At 45.0% G+C, this 18,998-nt stretch overlaps 1 protein-coding gene across 2 annotated transcripts in view; it reads left to right on the forward strand.

Annotated features, from left to right (window-relative positions):
• adck1 (aarF domain containing kinase 1) overlaps positions 1–18,998 on the forward strand; it is a 751,432-nt gene that overhangs the window by 717,928 nt on the left and 14,506 nt on the right. The gene's annotated exons all lie outside the window — the stretch shown is intronic.

Here is an 18,998-nt window from a genome sequence, read left to right on the forward strand (position 1 = left end):
ACTCTTTCAACCTTATTTACATCTTTCCCGCAGGTAGGTGTCAAAAATCTGCACACAGTACCGCAAAATAGTCCTCAACAATGTCTTATATAACTTCAACATAACATCCCATCTCCTGGACTCAGTACCCTCTATGCCCTCTGGTTTAAAATTTCCCCCTCTGTAGTTGAGGGAGAGTAGTAAGATGGCTGGAGAGATGAGTAGATTAAGGCTTCTATTCTCTAGAGTTTCATAAAAAGAAAGTCAACCTTATTGAGACATACAACATTAGACAGTCAACAGCATAGATCAGGGAGGATGAGGAGCCTGGAACCAGGTTCATAACACAAAATAAGGCATCGGCTTTTAAGACCTGATGAGGAGAAGTGTCTTCACTCAAGGGTGAGTCTCTGATCCCCAGAAGACTATAGAGGCTCAGTCACTGACTGCATTCAGTCCAGACATTAATAGATTGCTGGAACATAGCGGAATCAAAGATGTTAGGAATGGGAGAGGAAAATGGTGTTGAGAATGAAGATTAGCCATGATCTTGTTTAATGGCGAAGCCGACTCAAGAGGCCTGTTAACCTACACCTGCTCCTGTTTCTTCCAATTTACTATGCCCAATGTGAACACTTGCAAACATTGAAGTTGATTTCTCTCAGTCTTATTCAGAAGATCATTCTTGATAGCTCTTTGTAATGCAATACTACGTACAATGCTGCCTTTCCCTCTATAAGCAAACGCGGCTTTCTGACCAGCCATTTATAAATATAATGGACCTTTATGGCCCCGGTAGTCACATGCTGCTAATTTGAGTGCTTACCATTATCCATCTGCGTCTTGCCACTCAGCTAAGTGGGTCAATAAATCAATAGATGCTCTCAGTTAGAATGATAGCAGGTATTCAAAAGCCGACCAGAGAGAAAAAGGTTAAAATATGGCGATATGAAGTAGATATGTTCCCTTGGGTATTGAAGGATAAAAGGTGATCAAGCCTGGATGTTTTAACTGACAAAATGAGATACTGGGAAAAATCAAGTGATGTAGCGTCTGAATCAGATAGTCTACGCTGATCTCACAAAGTCTGGGCTCCCTGATCTCACAAAGTCTGGGCTTCTAAATCCCTCAAATTTACCACACAAGTTGATAAGGTGGTTAAGAAGTCATGTGGTGTATTGGACTTCATTAGTGGGGGACTGAGTTCAAGAGCTTTGAGGTAATGTTGCAGGCTCTATAAAACTCTGGTCAGATCAGAGACCTAAACACTTGGAATATTGTGTTTAGTTCTGGTCACTTCATTATAGGAAGGATGTAGGAAGCATTAGAGAGAGTGTAAAGGAGATTTACCAGGATGCTTCCTGAACTAGAGGGCATGTCTTCTGAAGATAGGTTGAGTGATCTAATGCTTTTCCCTTTGGAGTGAAGGAGGAAGGTCTTGTCCTGGATTGTCGACTGTTTGCTGTTTGTCGTAGGCGCCACCTGTCCTGCTGAGATCCTCCACCATTTTATGCGTGTTGTTTGGAATCTCCAGCGTCTGCAGATTTTCTCATGAAATGATAGATCTGTGCAAGATGATAAAAGGCGTTGATAGAGTGGATAGCCAGCGACTTTATCCCAGGGTAAAAATGGCCAATACAAGGGAGCATAATTTAAGATGATTGGAGGAAAGTATGGGGGTGGGGTGAATGTCAGAGAGTGGTGAGTGTGTGGAATGCCCTTGCAAGGGGTGAGGCTAGAGGCAGATACTATACATTTAAGATGCTCCTAGATAGGAATATGGATGATGGAAAAATGAAGGGATATGTATGAGGGAAGGGTTAGATTGATCTTAAAGTAGGTTAAAATGTTGGCACAACATCATGGGCCAATGGACCTGTACTGTGCTGTAATGTTTTATAACCCCCACCCCCTACCTCCCACCCAGCTTCTTATTGCCTTTGAATAAGGTGAGAGCAACATCAAGAAAAATAAAGTTTGAAGTTTATCATGTTGCTCTGCAGCCTTTTTGGAAGGACATTTTGTCTCAGAGATTTCTCAATCTAAATTAATTACAGTGAGGCCATCTGATCCCTTGTTAGATTCAAGTACTGTCCTCACAGGCAGGGGTGGCTAGATCCATCTCTCACACAATGTGACAACGCAGCCCATGTCCAATCGAGATGTCTGAATTCATATGTGTTCTATTGGAATGTGGCTGGTATTCATCCTTACCTTATTGAGAGGTTATTGGGATCCATCCATTTTATAGACTTGCAGCTTGGGAAAAGGAATCCTGTATAATTGTGTATAATTTATGTTTCTCTTTAAAAACATTTTAATTTTGACTTTGGCTCAATTTGTCATGCTAAACAAGGTGCCTTCCTGGGCTCGAACCATTTGCCCGTGTTTGGTCCGTATATCCTTAAGCCTTTCAATAGGTTTTAATCGGTACATTTAACGTCAGAGAAATGTAATCAATGTACATCCTGAAATTCTTTTTCTTCACAGACGTCCACGAAAACAGAGGAGTGCCCCAAAGAATGAATGACAGTTAAATGTTAGAACCCCAAAGTGCCCCACCCCAGCTCCTCCCCCACACACAAGCAGCAGCAGAGCAACGACCCCCCTCTCCCACCAGCAAAAAAGCATCTGCTCCCTCCACCAAGCACTCAAGCATGCAGCAAAGCATCAATAAAGACACAGACTTGCAGTACCCCAAAGACTACTCGTTCACCTGGTAATTCGACATACCACAGGGTCTCTCTCTCCCTAATAATGGAAAAAGAGACGTCCCCATTTCACAGCGAGAGGGGAGACATAACAAACAATTCGCTGATTTATGATGTTAAAAGTCTGTTGCGTTGCTTTTTCCAAGCTCTGCATCCAGAGAGCTCAGGTCTCTGGACACACAGCATGTGGCAGCTAACCCGCTGCTCCCGATGTTCCATGTTCTCCCTCGACGCCTCAGTTGGGGGCACCGGCCTTGAATCAGCCCATCTCCAGAGAGACAAAAATCCAGAACCCTGAAAGCATGCTAGTCTTCCAGGCTGTGTCCTTGGGATATCAAAAAGCGGCCAGTCGTGAGGCCCTGAGAGCAGGTCCCATTCCCGCAAAGAACCAAAGTCAGAGTGTAACTCCAGGTCAGGGTCTTCAAAAGAATCTTGAAAAGGAAGAAAAGGAGATATCAAAGATAGAAATAGAGCTATTTCCAAAGATGCAAGCAAAGCAGTTGCCACTTAGTGCCACGTTCTTACCCACGTATCTGTCCAAATATCTTTTAAACATTGTAAATGCCCTTGCCTCTGGCACTCGTTCCATGTAACCTACCACCCTCTATGTAAGAGCCGCAGGTCCCCTTTAAATATTCCCCCAAACTTAAACCTATGCCCTCAACATTTAGACTCCCCTCATGTGAGAAATGGCTGGCAGGGTGGAAATCAAAAAATCTGAGATGCAAAGTGACTTAGGAGTCCTTGCGCAGAACACCATAAAGGTTAACTTGCAGGTCGAGTCGGTAGTGAGGAAGGCAAATGCCATGTTAGCATTCATTTCAGGAGGTCTAGAATACAAGACCTCAAGAGCAGGGATGTGATGCTGAGGCATTATAAGGCACTAGTGAGGCCTCACCTTTATTGTGAACAGTTTTGGGCCCCTCATCTTAGAAGAGATGTGCTGGCATTGGAGAGGGTCTAGAGGAGGTTTACAAGGATGATTCCAGGAATGAAAGGGTTATCATACGAGGAACATTTGATGGCTCTGGGTCCGAACTTGCTGGAATTCAGAAGGACAAGGGGAGATCTCACTGAAACCTTTCGAATGTTGAAAGGCCTAGACAGAGTAGATGTGGAAAGGATGTTTCCCATGGTGGGAGAATATAGGACAAGAGGGCACAGCCTCAGGATAGAGGGCAGCCCTTTCAAAACAGACATGCAGAGAAATTTCTTTAGCCAAAGGGTGGTGAACTTGTGGGAATTTATTGCCACATGCAGCTGTGGAGGCCAGGTCGTAGGGTGTATTTAAGGCAGAGATTAATAGGTTCTTGATTGGACATGGCATCAAAGGTCATGGGGAGAAGACTGGGAGCTGAGGTTGAGGAGGAGAAAAAAAAGGGTCAGCCATGATTGAATGGCGGAGCAAACTCAATGGGCCAGATGGCCTAATTCTGCTCCTATGTCTAATGGTCTTATGGATACGTTTCTACCTAAGGAAGTGTAGGGCCTTTCTTGCCTCCGCACCCTTGGGCAAGGTGTAGTACCTGCTTAAACACCACCCCCCCCCCCCCCGTTAACAGAGTCGCATGAAACCATGGGAGCAGGTGGGTAGATGGTTGTACGAGCAGCTGGTGCATATCACAAGTCCTGGTATGGAAACACTGACTCCAGGCAGACAATCTCTGAAGAGTATTGATAATGGCTGGGATCACCCATCTTGTAAAAACACTGCCCAGAAGAAGGCAATGGCTAACCACTTCTGTCGAAAAATTTGGGAAGAACAATCATAGTCATGGAGAAACCATGATCACCTCCATCATACAACATGGCACATAGCAAACATGAGAACAAGACTGTGACCATTCACTTTACCTATGACCTTATGGGGATGTTGCTCAGACACATTTGTGTACCATTGATAAACTGGTCTGTTATTGTCACACATACAGTAAAAAGTCAGAATCAGAGTTGTGTTTTATATGACGTGAAAGCTGTTGTTTTGCACCAGCAGTACTGTGCAAAAACATTAAAATTACTATAGACTACAAAATAAATAAGTAGTGCAAAAAAAGAAAGGAATAACGAGGTTCCTGGTGCATTCAGAAGAAGGAACCTCACAGAAGAGGAGAGTAGACCACAGGAGAAAGGGAAGGAGGAGGGGCACCAGGGGGAGGTGATAGGCAGGTGAGGAGAAGAGAAGAGATAAGAGGGAGCCAGAGTGGAGAATGGAAGAAGGGGGAGGGGGGGAAAATTGTCAGAAGTTAGAGAAATCAATGTTCATGCCATCAGGTTGGAGGCTACCCAGACAGAATATGAGCTGTTGCTCCTCCAACCTGAGAGTGGCTTCATCGTGGTAGTAGAGAAGACCACATAGGGAGGGACGAATGGACAAGGATATCACAGAGAGAGTGATCCCGGCAGAAAGTGGAGAGTGGGGAGGGGTAACGACATGTTTGGTGGTAGGATCCTGTTGAAGATGGCAGAAGTTAATAAGAATGTTTGCTGGATTTGGAGGCTCATGGGGTGGTAAGAGGAACCCTATCCCTGTTAAGGCAGTAGGAAGGTGTCGTGAGGGTGGCGGAGATGCAGGTGAGGGTAGCATCAATGGTGTGGGAAGGACAACCTCATTCTTTGAAGAAGGACGGCATTTCTGATGTTCTAGAAAGGAAAGCCACATCCTGGGAACAGATGCTGTGGAGACAAAGGAACTGAGAAAAGGGAATGGCATTTTTACAGGTGACAGGGTGGGAAGTAGTCAAGATAGCTGTGAGAGTCAGTAGATTTATAAATGATTTGTAGACAATTTGTCCTCTGACTTGGAGACAGGGAGATCAAAAAAAGGGTGAGAGGTGTCAGAAATTCCAAGTGAATCTAAGGGCAGGGTGGAGGCTGCAAGTAAAATTGAAGAAGTTTTTGAGCTCAGCATGGGTACATGAAGCAACACCAATGCAGTCGTCAATGTAGCACAGAATGAGTTAGGGAGCGTTACTAGTGAATGCTTGGAACATGGACAGTTCCAAGTAGCCAGTGAAACGTCAGATATAGCTGGGGCCTATGTGGGTGGTTATGGCTACCCCTTGGGTCTGGAATACGCAGAGAATGGAGGGATGTGGATATGGGCAGGCAAAAGAGAGTTAGTTTAATTTTCCATTGTATTTGGCACAGACACCATGGGCCATAGAAGCCTGTTCTTGTACAACACTGCTCTTCATCCATTGGCTTCCTGGACAGGAGGGCAAAACTAACGACTCTGAACTATAACCACTGTGTTACAATAAATAAAATAATCAACGTCACTTTGCTGGGTTCAAACCCAGACTACGACGATGAAAGGAGTTCCCAACTTCATTGCAGTTATTCATTACTCATGAGATCCTGGAGGACTGGCGAGTAGCTGATGTCGCACCGTTATTCAAGAAGGTAAAGGGGATAGTCCTGGAAACTACACACTGACTGTGAAGGAACAACATGCTGAGGAAATAAGAAGATAACCAACACTCCATTCAGAGTTACTTCGTTCAGTCTCTCTGCCCTGAGTCTGAGAGTCTACTGGGGAAGTCGAAGGCCCCGATGTCTGCATTGACAAGCCCAATGGAGGCTGGTAGCCTGGAGTTGGCTTATCCTAGAATTGGAGGAGTGTGTGTGAGTGAGTGAGTGAGTGGACGGGAGGGTGGACAGGAGCTTGTTCTGCTGTTGTTGGCTTGTGTTGCTCTGCTGAACATGGCGGGCATGCTATGTTGCACCAAGATGTGTGGCACCACTTGTGAAATGCCCCCAGCTCAACCTTAGGTTGTGTTGATTGTTGATGCAATCGATGCATTTCACTGCGTGTTTTGACGTTCGTGTGGTAAGTTGAATGACTCTGAATCTTTAAATAAACTCCCTCTCACACATCCACTGAAACTAAGGGTCAGTTGTAAATTCCATGTCTGAGGGTGTTTGAGTTTTGTGGGGCTCAGGGTTAACAGATGATGCAACTGAGGGATCTGAGATACAGATGAACAGTGGTCTAATTTACAGCAGAACATGGAGTGGGTGCGGCAACTCCCCACCCCGACGTGCTCCTAAAGTTCAAGGTGATTCAGTGCAGAGTTTGTCACCAATTACCCAGCCTTCATTTGGATATCAGAACCCAGTGAAGGTTGACTAACCAGCTCACCTTAATCTCCATATATCTTTGGAGAGTTACCTACATGCTGCTTCTGAAGCTGAAATACTGCTTGGTTCAGTATAGACAAAAACAAATGATAATGGTAGGTGACTACGCAGCTTATCTGTTGCAACAGAGCTGTCCTTTAAGTGGATTTGACTGAACCGGTACCTGCATCTGTAATAATCACAGATCCGTACATTATCTGGCTTGCTGGTTTCCCACCGCAAACCCCTTCCAAACGGTACATGCCTTCAACATTAGGTTGCAATTTGAGTAAGATTTTTTTTTCCTGTTTTTACTTATGAAGTATTTTTTATTTTGCACAAAGGCTTATGTTTCATCAAAGCAAATATTGCAAACTGTGGAAGCTAGCAGTACAGCTGGCTTCGTTAATCATTTGTGCTTCAGTGAGCAGCACGTGGAGCATACCGCATGGGCCACAGCTCAAGAACGCCATCCACCACCTGATTCCTCAGGGGAATTAAGGATACTGAAATACCAGACCTGGCCCATGACACTGTCATCTCATAAATTAATTTTAAAAATCTTCTCATCCCTTTAGTCACGTGCTTGTGGGTTTCAGTCTAACTCCAGAGAGTTGAACACAGGACAAAGGCTGCAGCTTCACTGAATGTGTTCAACAGAGACTTCCCTTCTTTGGAAGAGACTACCTCAGTACAGCAACACCACTTTGACCACTTTGCACTGCAATGGACTTTGATTTGATTTTTGTTCTAATTGTGTTCTTCCTTGTAAAATTGGTGTTTCATTTATTTGACCCTCTTGTGAATTCTGCTTTATGATGCTCTGTGATGCTGCCCCCAGGAAGTTTTTCATTGCATCTGTGCACATATGTACTTGTGTATATGACAGTAAACTCAAACTTGGCTCGACTTAAGACATCGAGCTGTGGCCTCCCTGACCCTTCAGGTGATGTTAAATATGACGTGACATGGCTTCCCTGTGACTTGACTAATATGTTCCCTGACTGCCAGCAACATAATTGTCTGCTCATTGATCCTGTTGCCATTTGCAGGATGTAGCTGTGCACTGACTGGCTGTCCTGCTCCCTGCTTTCCAACAGTGACTGCACTACATGTGTTCCTCATTGCTGTCAACGACTGCAGAGTCCTGAGACTGTGAAATGCCTTTCTTTGCTTCTCCAAAGGAGGGAGAAATTTTCCAGTGTTGTGCTGCTCAGGTGGAGACCCAGCCCATTGGGAATGCGCATGGAAAGTCCAGGCTACATTTTCCAGAGACTTATGAATAGCAAAATTAAGGATCCAGGTAACTAATCACAGCAGACTACATGCAACAGGCTAAGTGGTTTCATTTTACTGGGATGTGAGGGCATCCATCGCACCATCGGGCAGGTCCTTTGATGGGAGTTCAAGGTGGTTCTGTATATCACCAAAGACACGAGAATTTTCTATAGATAGAATTAGAATTTATTTCAAACTTACATCCATCCCACAATGTGAGGGAGTAAAAGTCTTTATGCCATGACTTCGTTGCAATGTACAGAAATGTGAATTTAAAAGTCTAATTTCTTGTAGAAAGAAGCTGCCCCGTTGCCTGTTGGTCCTGGCTTTAATGCTGCGGTACGTTTGCCAGACGGAAGCAGCTGAAACAGTTTATTGTTGGGTGACTGGTGTTCCTGATGATCTTCCTGGCCTTCTTTCTGCACCTGCTGCTGTAAATGTCCTCAATGGAGGGAAGTTCACATCCACAAATGTGCTGGGCTATCTGTACCACTCTCTGCAGTGCCCAGCGATCAAGGTTGGTACAGTTCCCAAACCAGGCGGTGATACAGCCAGTCAGGATGCCCTCAGTGGTGCAAAATTAGGGATCCAGGTAACTAATCACAGCAGACTACATGCAACAGGCTAAATGGTTTCATTTTACTGGGATGTGAGGGCATCCATCGCACCATTGGATGCGCAAGGGCAGGTCCTTTGATGAGAGTTCAAGGTGATTCTGTATATCACCAAGGTCTAGAGGATCTGGGGGCCCATGCTGAACTTCTTCAGTTGTCTGAGGTGGAAAGGACGCTGTTGTACTTTTTCTGCCACAAAGCTGGTGTGTACAGTCCAGGTGAGATCATCGGTGTGTGTACTCAGGAACTTGAAACTACTCACCCTCTCAACAGCAGACCCGTCGATGTTGATTGGGCAGAGCCTGTCTCCGTTCCTTCTGTAATCCACAATCAGCTCTTTTGATTTTTGGACATTGAGGGAGAGGTTGGTATCTTGGCACCACTATGTCAGGCTGTCAACCTCTCCTCTGTAGGCTGTCTCATTACCACTCGGAATAAGGCCGATCAAAGTCGTGTCATCTGCGAATTTGATCAGCAGATTGGAGCTGTGTGTGGCAGTACAGTCATGGGTGTAAAAGAAGTAGAGAAGGGCCTCAGTACACAACCCTGGGGGGGGCACCTATGCTGACAGTCAGAGGGGCAGAGGTGAGGGAGCTCATCGTTACCACCTGTCGGCGATCCAGTGGGAAGTCTCGGATCCAGCTGCACAAAACGGGGTGCAAGCCGAGGTCTCTGAGCTTCCTGCCATGTCTGGAGGGAATTATGGTGTTGAATGCTGAACTATGGTCCAGGAACAGCATTCTAATTTATAGATCCTTCTTCTGCAGGTGAGTGAGGATGGTGTGTAGTGCAGTGACTGTGGCGTCATTGGTAGACCAGTTTTGTTGATAGGCGAGTTGTAGGGGGTCCAGTGTGGGTGGTAGCATGCTGCCGATGTAAAGTTGAGAGCATTCTGACTGGTTGCACCACAGCCTGGTGTGGAGGCTCCTATGCACAGGATTGCAAGAAACTGCAGTGTGTTGTAAACTGTCAGAGAATTTTTAAATTAAAGCTTGATACCAGACTTCAAGTGGTGAATATTTTATTTTTGCATGGTGTCATGGAGAGTCCACATGAGTGGAACTTTTGAGTTACAAGGGAAGCAGCTTGTTTATACCAAGTAGCAGACAAGTGAGCAAGATCAGTACCACCGCCTCCTCCCTTAGATGTCAAGGAGTTGACACTCCATAGTGTCTTTTCTCATGATTTGTGGCACCTTTGTCTATGCTTATCTTGGTTATCCAGCTGTGTTATCACTGCAAGGAGCAGTATTAGTGCCTAGCACAATAATCTTGGTTATGCAGATTTGCGGCTTAATTGGAAAACACAGGATGTCCACAAGGTCACAAAGCTTTAGCAACACAAAGCTCTTTTAATCCTATGTATGAAATTTTCTTCCACACAGACTCAGCCGGCTCACTCATGGACACAAGCTGGCATCCATCACTGAGGGTCATCACCAGCTGGGACACGGTAGCGTAGTGGTTAGTGTAAGGTTATTGCAGGGCCTGAGACGCAGGTTCAATTCCTGCCACTGCCTGGAAGGAGTTTGCTCGTTCTCCCCACTACCGTGTGGGTTTCCTCCGGATGCCCCGGTTTCCTTCCACATTCTAAAGACGTACAAGTCAGTAGGTTAATTGGTCACATGGGTGTAATTGGGCAGAGCGGACTCACTTGTCTGAAGGGTCCTGTTACCATGTTGTATCCCTAAATAGAGAAAAAAAAACACTGGAATGCGAGGACATTTATCCCACACGTTGCATCTCCCAAGGGCAGATTTGTTGATGGCAGTTTGAGGATATTTGATATATCACCAAAGAATCTGACAAAATTTCTATAGATGTAAAATGGAGAGTGTTCTAACTGGTTACAACGCAACCTGGGTGGAGCTCCAATGCACAGGATTGCAAGGTTCTGCAGAAGGCTGTAGACTCAGTCACCTCCATCATGGGCACTAGCCTACCCTCACACCACTGAGGACATCTTCAAGAGGCAGTGGATCACCATCGCTGAGGACCCTCACCATTTGGGACATCTGGGGTGACACGGTAGCATAACGATTTGTCTAACATTATTACAGCGCCAGTGACCCAGGTTCAATTCCCACCACTGTCTTTAAGGAGTTTGCACGTTCTCACCATGGACATATGAGTTTCCTTTGGGTGCTCTGGATTCAGAATCAGAATCAGCTTTAATATCATTATCACCTACATATACTGTGAAATTTGCAGTACAATGCAGTACATAACCATAGAAAAAACATGAATTACCATGAATTACAGTAAGTGTACGTATACCCACTAGTTAAATTAAATAAGTAGCGCAAAAAGAGAAATTAAAAAGTAGTGAGGTAGTGTTCATGGGTTCAATGTTTATTCAGAAGTCAGATGTTGGAGGGGGAGAAGCTGTTCCTGAATCTTTGTGTATTTGCCTTCAGGCTTCTGTACCTCTTTCCTAATGGTAGCAATGAGAACAAAGCATGACCTGGGTGATGGGGGTCCTTAATGATGGTCGCCACCTTTTTAAGGCATTGCCCCTTGACGATGTCTTGGATACTATGGAGATTAGTGCCCATGATAGAGCTGATGAAGGTTACAACCCTCTGCATCTTATTTTGATCCTGTGCAGTAGCTCCCTTCCCCCATACCAGACATTCCTACCACATTCAAAAGATATTCAAGTTGGTAAGCTAATTGGTCACATGGGTGGAATTGGGCAGCATGGACATGTTAGGCCAGAAAGGCCTGTTACTGTTCTGTATCTCTAAATAAAATAAAATAAAATAACTCTTCTCATTACTACCAGTAGGGAGGACGTACAGGAGCCTGAGGACCCACTCTCTGCGATTCAGAAACAACTTTTTCCACTCTGCCATAAGGTTTTTGAACGGACCATGAACCCATGATCATTACCTCATTATTCCGTTTTTATTGCACTATTTATTTTTATTTTTATAACCTCTAATAATTTTTATGTCTTTGCACTGTGCTGGTGCCACAAAACAACAAATTGCAAGTCAGGGATAATAAATCAGTTTCTGCATCTTTATCTAAAATCCACAAAAAATAGTAATCCAAACAAAGTAGCGGGAGAGTGGAATGGTGATGGGAGAAGAATACATCTAAAAGTTACCTAGATGAACACCTCGGTGAACCAGTCCGCACGGACTCCTTTCTCACCACTCCCCCTCTCTTCGTCCCATTGGCCATCTCGCCTCTCTCCTCTCAATCGTGATGTCAGGTTTTGACTCAAAATGTTATAGAGCCAGAGAAAAGTACAGTACAGAGACAGGCCCTTTGGCCCATCTCATCCATGCCAAACTATTTAAACTGCCTACTCCCATCAACCTGTGGGACAATGGCCCTCCATACCCTTCCCATCCACGCACCTATTCAAACTTCTCTTAAATGTTGAAATCGAGATCACATCCACCACTTGTACTGCCAGCACGTTCCACATTCTCACAATCCTCCGAGTGAAGAAGTTCCCTCTCATGTTCCCCTTAAAGGTGCTGTATATAAATGTACATGGCATTCGGAATAAGATGGACAAACTCGTGGCGCAATTGGAGATTGGTCGGTATGACGTTGTGGGCATCACTGAGTCGTGGCTGAAAGAAGGCCATAGTTGGGAGCTTAACATCAAAGCATATACTTTGTATCGAAAGGACTAGCAGGAAGGCCTAGGCGATGGTGTGGCTCTACTGGTAAGGGATGGAATTACATTTTCAGAAAGAGGTGACATCGGGTCAGAGAATTTTGAATCTTTGTGGGTGGAGTTAAGAAATTGCAAGGGTAAAAAAAGCCATTATGGGAATCATATATGGGCCTCCAAATAGTAACCAAGGTGTGGGATTGAGATTGCAAAGGGAGCTGGAAAAGGCATGTGATAAGGGTAATGACATAAATGTAATGGGGGACTTTAACATGCAAAGGGATGGGAAAATCAGGTTGGTGTTGGACCGCAAGAGAGGGAATTTGTTGAATACCTATAAAGGTGGCTTTTTAGAGCAACTTCTGCTTGAGCCTTAGATTGGGTGTTATGTAATAACCCAGATCTTGTTATGGAGCTTAACATAAGGGAACCCTTAGGAGGCAGTGTTCATAATGTGATTGAATTCATACTGCAATTTGAGAGGGAGAAGCATAAGTCACATGTATCAGTATCGCAATGGAATAAAGGGAATTACAGAGGCATGAGAGAGGAGCTTGTGCAGGTGGATTGGAGGAGGATACTGGCAGGGATGGTGGCAGAAGAGAGATGGCTGAAGTTTTTGGGAATAGTTCACAAGGCGCAGGTTTGTCTCCCAGAGAAAGAAATTCTCAAATGTCAGGGGTAGGCAACTGTAGCTGACAAAGGAAGTTAAGGACTGCATAAAAGCCAAAGAAAGGGTATATAAAGTGGCAAAAGTGGGTGGGAAGTTGGATGATTGGGAAACTTTTAAAATCCAACAAAAGGCAACTCAAGTCAAGTCAAGTTTATTGTCATTTCGACCATAAGCTGCTGGTACAGTACACAGTGAAAATGAAACAATGTTCCTCCAGGACCCTGGTGCTACATGAAACAACACAAAACTATGCTAAACTATGTGAGACAGCACAAGGCTACACCAGACTATGTAAAACAACATAAAAACTGCACTAGACTACAGACCTACACAGGACTACATAAAGTGCACAAAACAGTGCAGGGCAGTACAATAATTAATAAACAAGACAATAGGCACAGTAGAGGACAAATTACAATATAATAGTAAATGATGTAGATATCAGTCTAGACTCTGAGTATTGAGGAGTCTGATGGCTTGGGGTAAGAAACTTGCAGAGTGGTCATGAGAGCCCGAATACTTCGGTACCTTTTGCCAGATGGCAGGAGGGAGAAGAGTTTGTGTGAGGGGTGCGTGGGGTCCTTCATAATGCTGTTGGCTTTATGGGTGCAGCGTGTGGTGTAAATGTCTGTAATAGCGGGAAGAGAGACCCCAATGATCTTTTCAGCTGACCTCACTATCTGCTGCAGGGTCTTGCGATCCGAGACGGTGCAATTTCCGAACCAGGCAGTGATGCAGCTGCTCAGGATGCTCTCGACACAACCTCTGTAGAATGTGGTGAGGATGGGGGGGGTGTGGGAGGTGGACTTTTCTCAGCCTTCACAGAAAGTAGAGACGCTGCTGGGCTTTCTTGACTATGGAGCTGGTGCTGAGGGACCAGGTGAGATTCTCTGCCAGGTGAACACCAAGAAATTTGGTGCTCTTAACGATCTCAGCGGAGGAGCTACCAATGTTCAGCGGAGAGTGGTCGCTCCGTGCTCTCCTGAAGTCAACAACCATCTGTTTTGTTTTGTTCACATTCGGAGACAGGTTGTTGGCTCTGTACCAGTCAGTTAGCCACTGCACCTCCTCACTGAATGCTGACTCATCATTCTTGCTGATGAGACCCACCACGGTCGTGTCATCGGTGAACTTGATGATGTGGTTCGAGCTGTGTGTTGCAGCACAGTCGTGGGTCAGCAGAGTGAACAGCAGTGGACTGAGGGGGGGCCTCCGTGCTCAGTGTGATGGTGTTGGAGATGCTGCTTCCAATCCGGACTGACTGAGGTCTTCCAGTCAGGAAGTCTGGATCCAGTTGCAGAGGGAGGTGTTCAGGAGTTTCAGCTTTCTAATCAGGTGCTGAGGAATGATTGTGTTGAATGCTGAAATGAAGTCTATGAACTGTATTCGAACGTATGTACCTTTTTTGTCCAGGTGGCTGAAGGCCAAGTGGAGGGTTGTGGCGATGACATCGTCTGTTGAGCAGTTGGGACGATACGTGAACTGCAGGGGGTCCAGTGAGGGGGGCAGCAGGGTCTTGATGTGCCTCATGACAAGCCTCTCGAAACATTTCATGATGATGGATGTGAGAGATGGATGAGAGGTAGTCGTTGAGGCAGGACACTGAAGACTTCTTCGGCACGGGGACGATGGTGGCAGCATTGAAGCACGTTGGAACGACAGCGCTGCTCGGGGAGATGTTGAAGATGTCAGTGAGAAAAATGCAAGAAGAAAGGAAAAGATGAAATATGAGGGCAGACAGGTGAATAATATAAAGCAGAATACCAAAAATTTTTTCAGTTATATAAAGAGTAAAAGGGAGGTGAGAGTTGATATTGGACCACTGGAAAATGATGCTGGTGGGGTAATAATGGGGACAAAGAAATGGCAGATGAACTTAATGGGTACTTTGCATCTGATTTCACTGTGGAAGACACCAGCAGTGTGCCAAAGGTTTGTGAGTGTCAAGGAGCATGAGTGAGTGACATTGCTATTACAAAGAAAAAAGTGCTAGGCAAACTCAAAGGTCTTAAAATGGATAAGTCACCAGGACCAGACGGAGTACATCCCAGAGTCCTGAGGGAGGTTGCTGAAGAGATAACGGATGCATTGGTTATGGTCCTTCAAGAATCATTTGATTCTGGCATGGCCCCAGAGGACTGGACGATTGAAAATGTCACTCCACTGTTTAAGAAGAGAGGAAGGCAAAAGAAAGGAAATTATATGCCAGTTAGGCTAAGCTCAGTGGTTAGGAAAGTTTTGGAGTTTATTATTAAGGATGAGGTTTCGAGGTACTTAGAGACTAATGTTAAAATAAATCGAAGTCAAGTCAGCATGGTTTCTGTCAAGAGAAATCTCGCTTGACAAATCTGTTAGAATTCTTCGAGAAAGTAACAAGCAGAGTGGACAAAGGAAAGGCAGTGGATGTCATTTACTTGGATTTTCAGAATGCGCTTGATAAGGTTCCACGCACGAGGCTGCTGAACAAGATAAAATTCTATGGCATTACAGGAAAGATACTGGCATGGATAGTAGAATGGCTAACAGGCGGGAGGCAGTGAGTGGGATTAAAAGGGGACTTTTCTGGTTGGCTGCCGGTGACTCGTGGTGTTCTTCAGGGGTCATATTGGGACTGCTACTTTTCACATTGTTTGTCAATGATTTGGATAGTGGAATTGATGGGTTTGTGTCAAAGTTTGTGGATGATACGAAGACAGGTGGAGGGGTAGGTAGTGCTGAGGAAGCAATGTGATGCAGCAGGGCTTAGACAAATTGGAAGAATGAGCTAAAAGGTGGAAGATGGAATACAGTGTTGGGAAATGTATGATAATGCATTTTGGTAAAAGGAACATTAGTGTGGACTATTATTTAAATGGGGAGGAGGTTTAAACATCAGAGGTGCAGAGGGACTTAGGAGTCCTCGAAAGACTCCCAGATCACCAAGTTCGCTGATGACACGACCGTGGTGGGTCTCATCAGCAAGAACGATGAGTCAGCATACAGAGAGGAGGTGCAGCGGCTAACAGACTGGTGCAGAGCCAACAACCTGTCTCTGAATGTGAACAAAACAAAAGAGATTGTTGTTGACTTCAGGAGGACACGGAACGACCACTCTCTGCTGAACATCGATGACTCCTCCGTAGAGATTGTTAAGAGCACCTAATTTCTTGGTGTTCACCTGGTGGAGAATCTCACCTGGTCCCTCAATACCAGCTCCATAGCAAAGAAAGCCCAGCAGCATCTCTACTTACTGCGAAGGCTGAGAAAAGTCCATTTCCCACCCCTCATCCTCATCACTTTCTACAGAGGTTATACTGAAAGCATCCTGAGCAGCTGCATCACTGCCTGGTTTGGAAATTTCACCATCTCAGATCGCAAGACCCTGCAGTGGATAATGAAGTCAGCTGAGAAGATCATCGGGGTCTCTCTTCCCATCATTACAAACATTTACACCACATGCTGCATCCGCAAAGCAAACAGCATTATGAAGGACCCCACGCACCCCTCAGACAAACTCTTCTCCCTGCTGCCATCTGGAAAAAGGTACCGAAGTATTCGGGCTCTCACGACCAGACTATGTAACAGTCTGTTCCCCCAAGTCATCAGACTCCTCAATACCCAGAGCCTGGACTGACACCAACCTACTGCCCTCTACTGTGCCTATTGTCTTGTTTATCATTTATTGTAATACCTGCACTGTCTTGTGCATTTTATGCAGTCATGGATAGGTCTGTAGTCTAGAGTAGTTTTTGTGTTATTTTACGTAGTTCAGTGTAGTTTTTGTATTGTTTCATGTGGCACCATGGTCCTGAAAAATATTGTCTCGTTTTTGCTGTGTACTGTACCAGAAGTTATGGTTGAAATGACAATAAAAAGTGACTTGACTTGACTTGAGAAAGTCAATTTGCAGTTTGAGTCTGTGGTAAAGAAGGCAAGTGCAATGTCAGCATTTATTTCAAGGGGAATAGAATATTGTGAAAGGGAAAGACAAGATAGAGGCAGGAAAGTTGTTTCCACTGCTAAGTGAGACTAGAACTAGGGGACATAGCCTCAAGATTCAGGGGAGTAGATTTAGAGTTGAGAAGGAATTGCTTTTCCCAGAAGGTGATGAACCTGTGGAATTTTCTGCCCAATGAAGCAGTGGAGGATACCTCAGTAAATATATTTGAGACAAGGTTGGATAAACTTTTGCATTGTAGGGAAATTAAGATTTATGGGAAAAAGGCAGATAGGTGGAGATGAGTCCATGGCCAGACCAGCCATGATCTTACTGAATGGCGGAGCAGGCTCGACGGGCCAGATGGCCGACTCCTGCTCCTATTTCATATGTTCTTATGAAGGGAAGGAGAGGATGTTGAGCCTTCACAAGGCACTAGTCAGGCTGTACTTGGAGGGTTGTCAACAGTTTTGGGCACTATATCTCAGAGAGGATGTGTTGTCATTGGAGAGAGTCCAGAGGAGGTTCATGAAGATAATTCTGGGGAAATCTCATTGAAACCTACTGAATGTTGAAAGGAAAAGATAGGATGGATGTGGAGAGGATGTTTCCTATGGTGGGGGCATCCAAAACTAGAGGACGCAGCCTCAAAACTGAGGGGTGACCCTTTCGAACAGAGGTAAGGAGGAATTTTTTTAGATAGAGTAGCCAGACTGCGGTGGAGGCCAAGTCCGTGGGCATATTTAAAGCGGAAATTGGTCGTTCCCTGATCGGTCAGGGCATCAAAAGATACGGAGAGAAGGCAGGTATATGGGAGTGAGTGGGATCCAGGATCAGCCATGATGGAATGGTGGAGCAGACTCGATGTGCTGAATGGCCTAATCTGCTCTTATGTCTTATGGTCTTAGACATTCCACCTTTCACCCTTAAACCATGACCTCTAGTTGTAGTCCCACCCAATTTCAGTGGAAAAAGCCTGCTTGCATTTACCTTATCTATACCCCTGTTAAGAATTATGTCAATAATTCTTTTCCTCCCGTAGATGCTGCGTGACCCATTGAGTTCTTCCAGCAGATTGTTCGTTGCTTCAGCTCTGATGTAACCAATAGAACTTTAGGTCCAGAGTTACAAGATGGGATCAGTTAAATAGCCTTTTTCTGGCTGGTATTGGGATTGGTTTATTGGCTTATTACCCTCACCTGGACCAAGATATAATGAAGAGCTTGTCTTGTGCACTGCCTATAAAGATCAAATCATTACCAAGGAGGGCCATGGTAACATAGTGTTCGGCGCAGTGCTCTTATAGCTTGGAGTATTCTGAATTTTGGAGTTCAATTTTTGTCGCAGTCTGCAAGGAGCTTGGCTTCCTCCCACAGTCCAAACACATACCGGTTAGTTGGTTAGTGGTCATTGTAAACTGTCCTGTGATTAGCCTAGGGTTAAATCGGTGGGTGGCTGGAGGAGCATCTCGCTGGGTCGGAAGAGCCTATTCCATGCTGTATTTTTCAATAAGATAAATTACACCGTGTATTGAGCTAGAAGATTAGATTAGATTATGAGGACACGCAGTCCCCTTTTATTGTCATTTAGTAATGCATGCATTAAGAAATGATACAATGTTCTTCCAGAATGATATCACGGAAACCGACTTAAAAACTAACAAAAACCATATAATTATAACATATAGTTACAACAGTGCAAAACAATACCGTAATTTGATAAGAACAGACCATGGCACGGTAAAAGTCTCAAAAGTCTCTAGAAAGTCCCACCATCTCACGCAGACGGTAAACTTCCAGCGCCGCCAACTTGCCAATGCAGCATCCTGGAAGCATCCGACCACAGTCCGACTCCGAGTCCGTCCGAAAACGCCGAGCCTCCGACCACCAGGTTCTGATGAAGGGTCTCGGCCCGAAACGTCGACTGTACCTCTTCCTAGAGATGCTGCCTGGCCTGCTGCGTTCACCAGCAACTTTGATGTGTGTTGCTTGAATTTCCAGCATCTGCAGAATTCTTCGTGTTTGTGAAACCTATTGAATATTGAAAGGCCTAGATAGAGTGGATGTAGGGAGGAT

Source organism: Mobula hypostoma, chromosome 1 (assembly GCF_963921235.1).
Source record: "Mobula hypostoma chromosome 1, sMobHyp1.1, whole genome shotgun sequence".
NCBI classification, from domain to species: Eukaryota; Metazoa; Chordata; class Chondrichthyes; order Myliobatiformes; family Myliobatidae; genus Mobula; species Mobula hypostoma.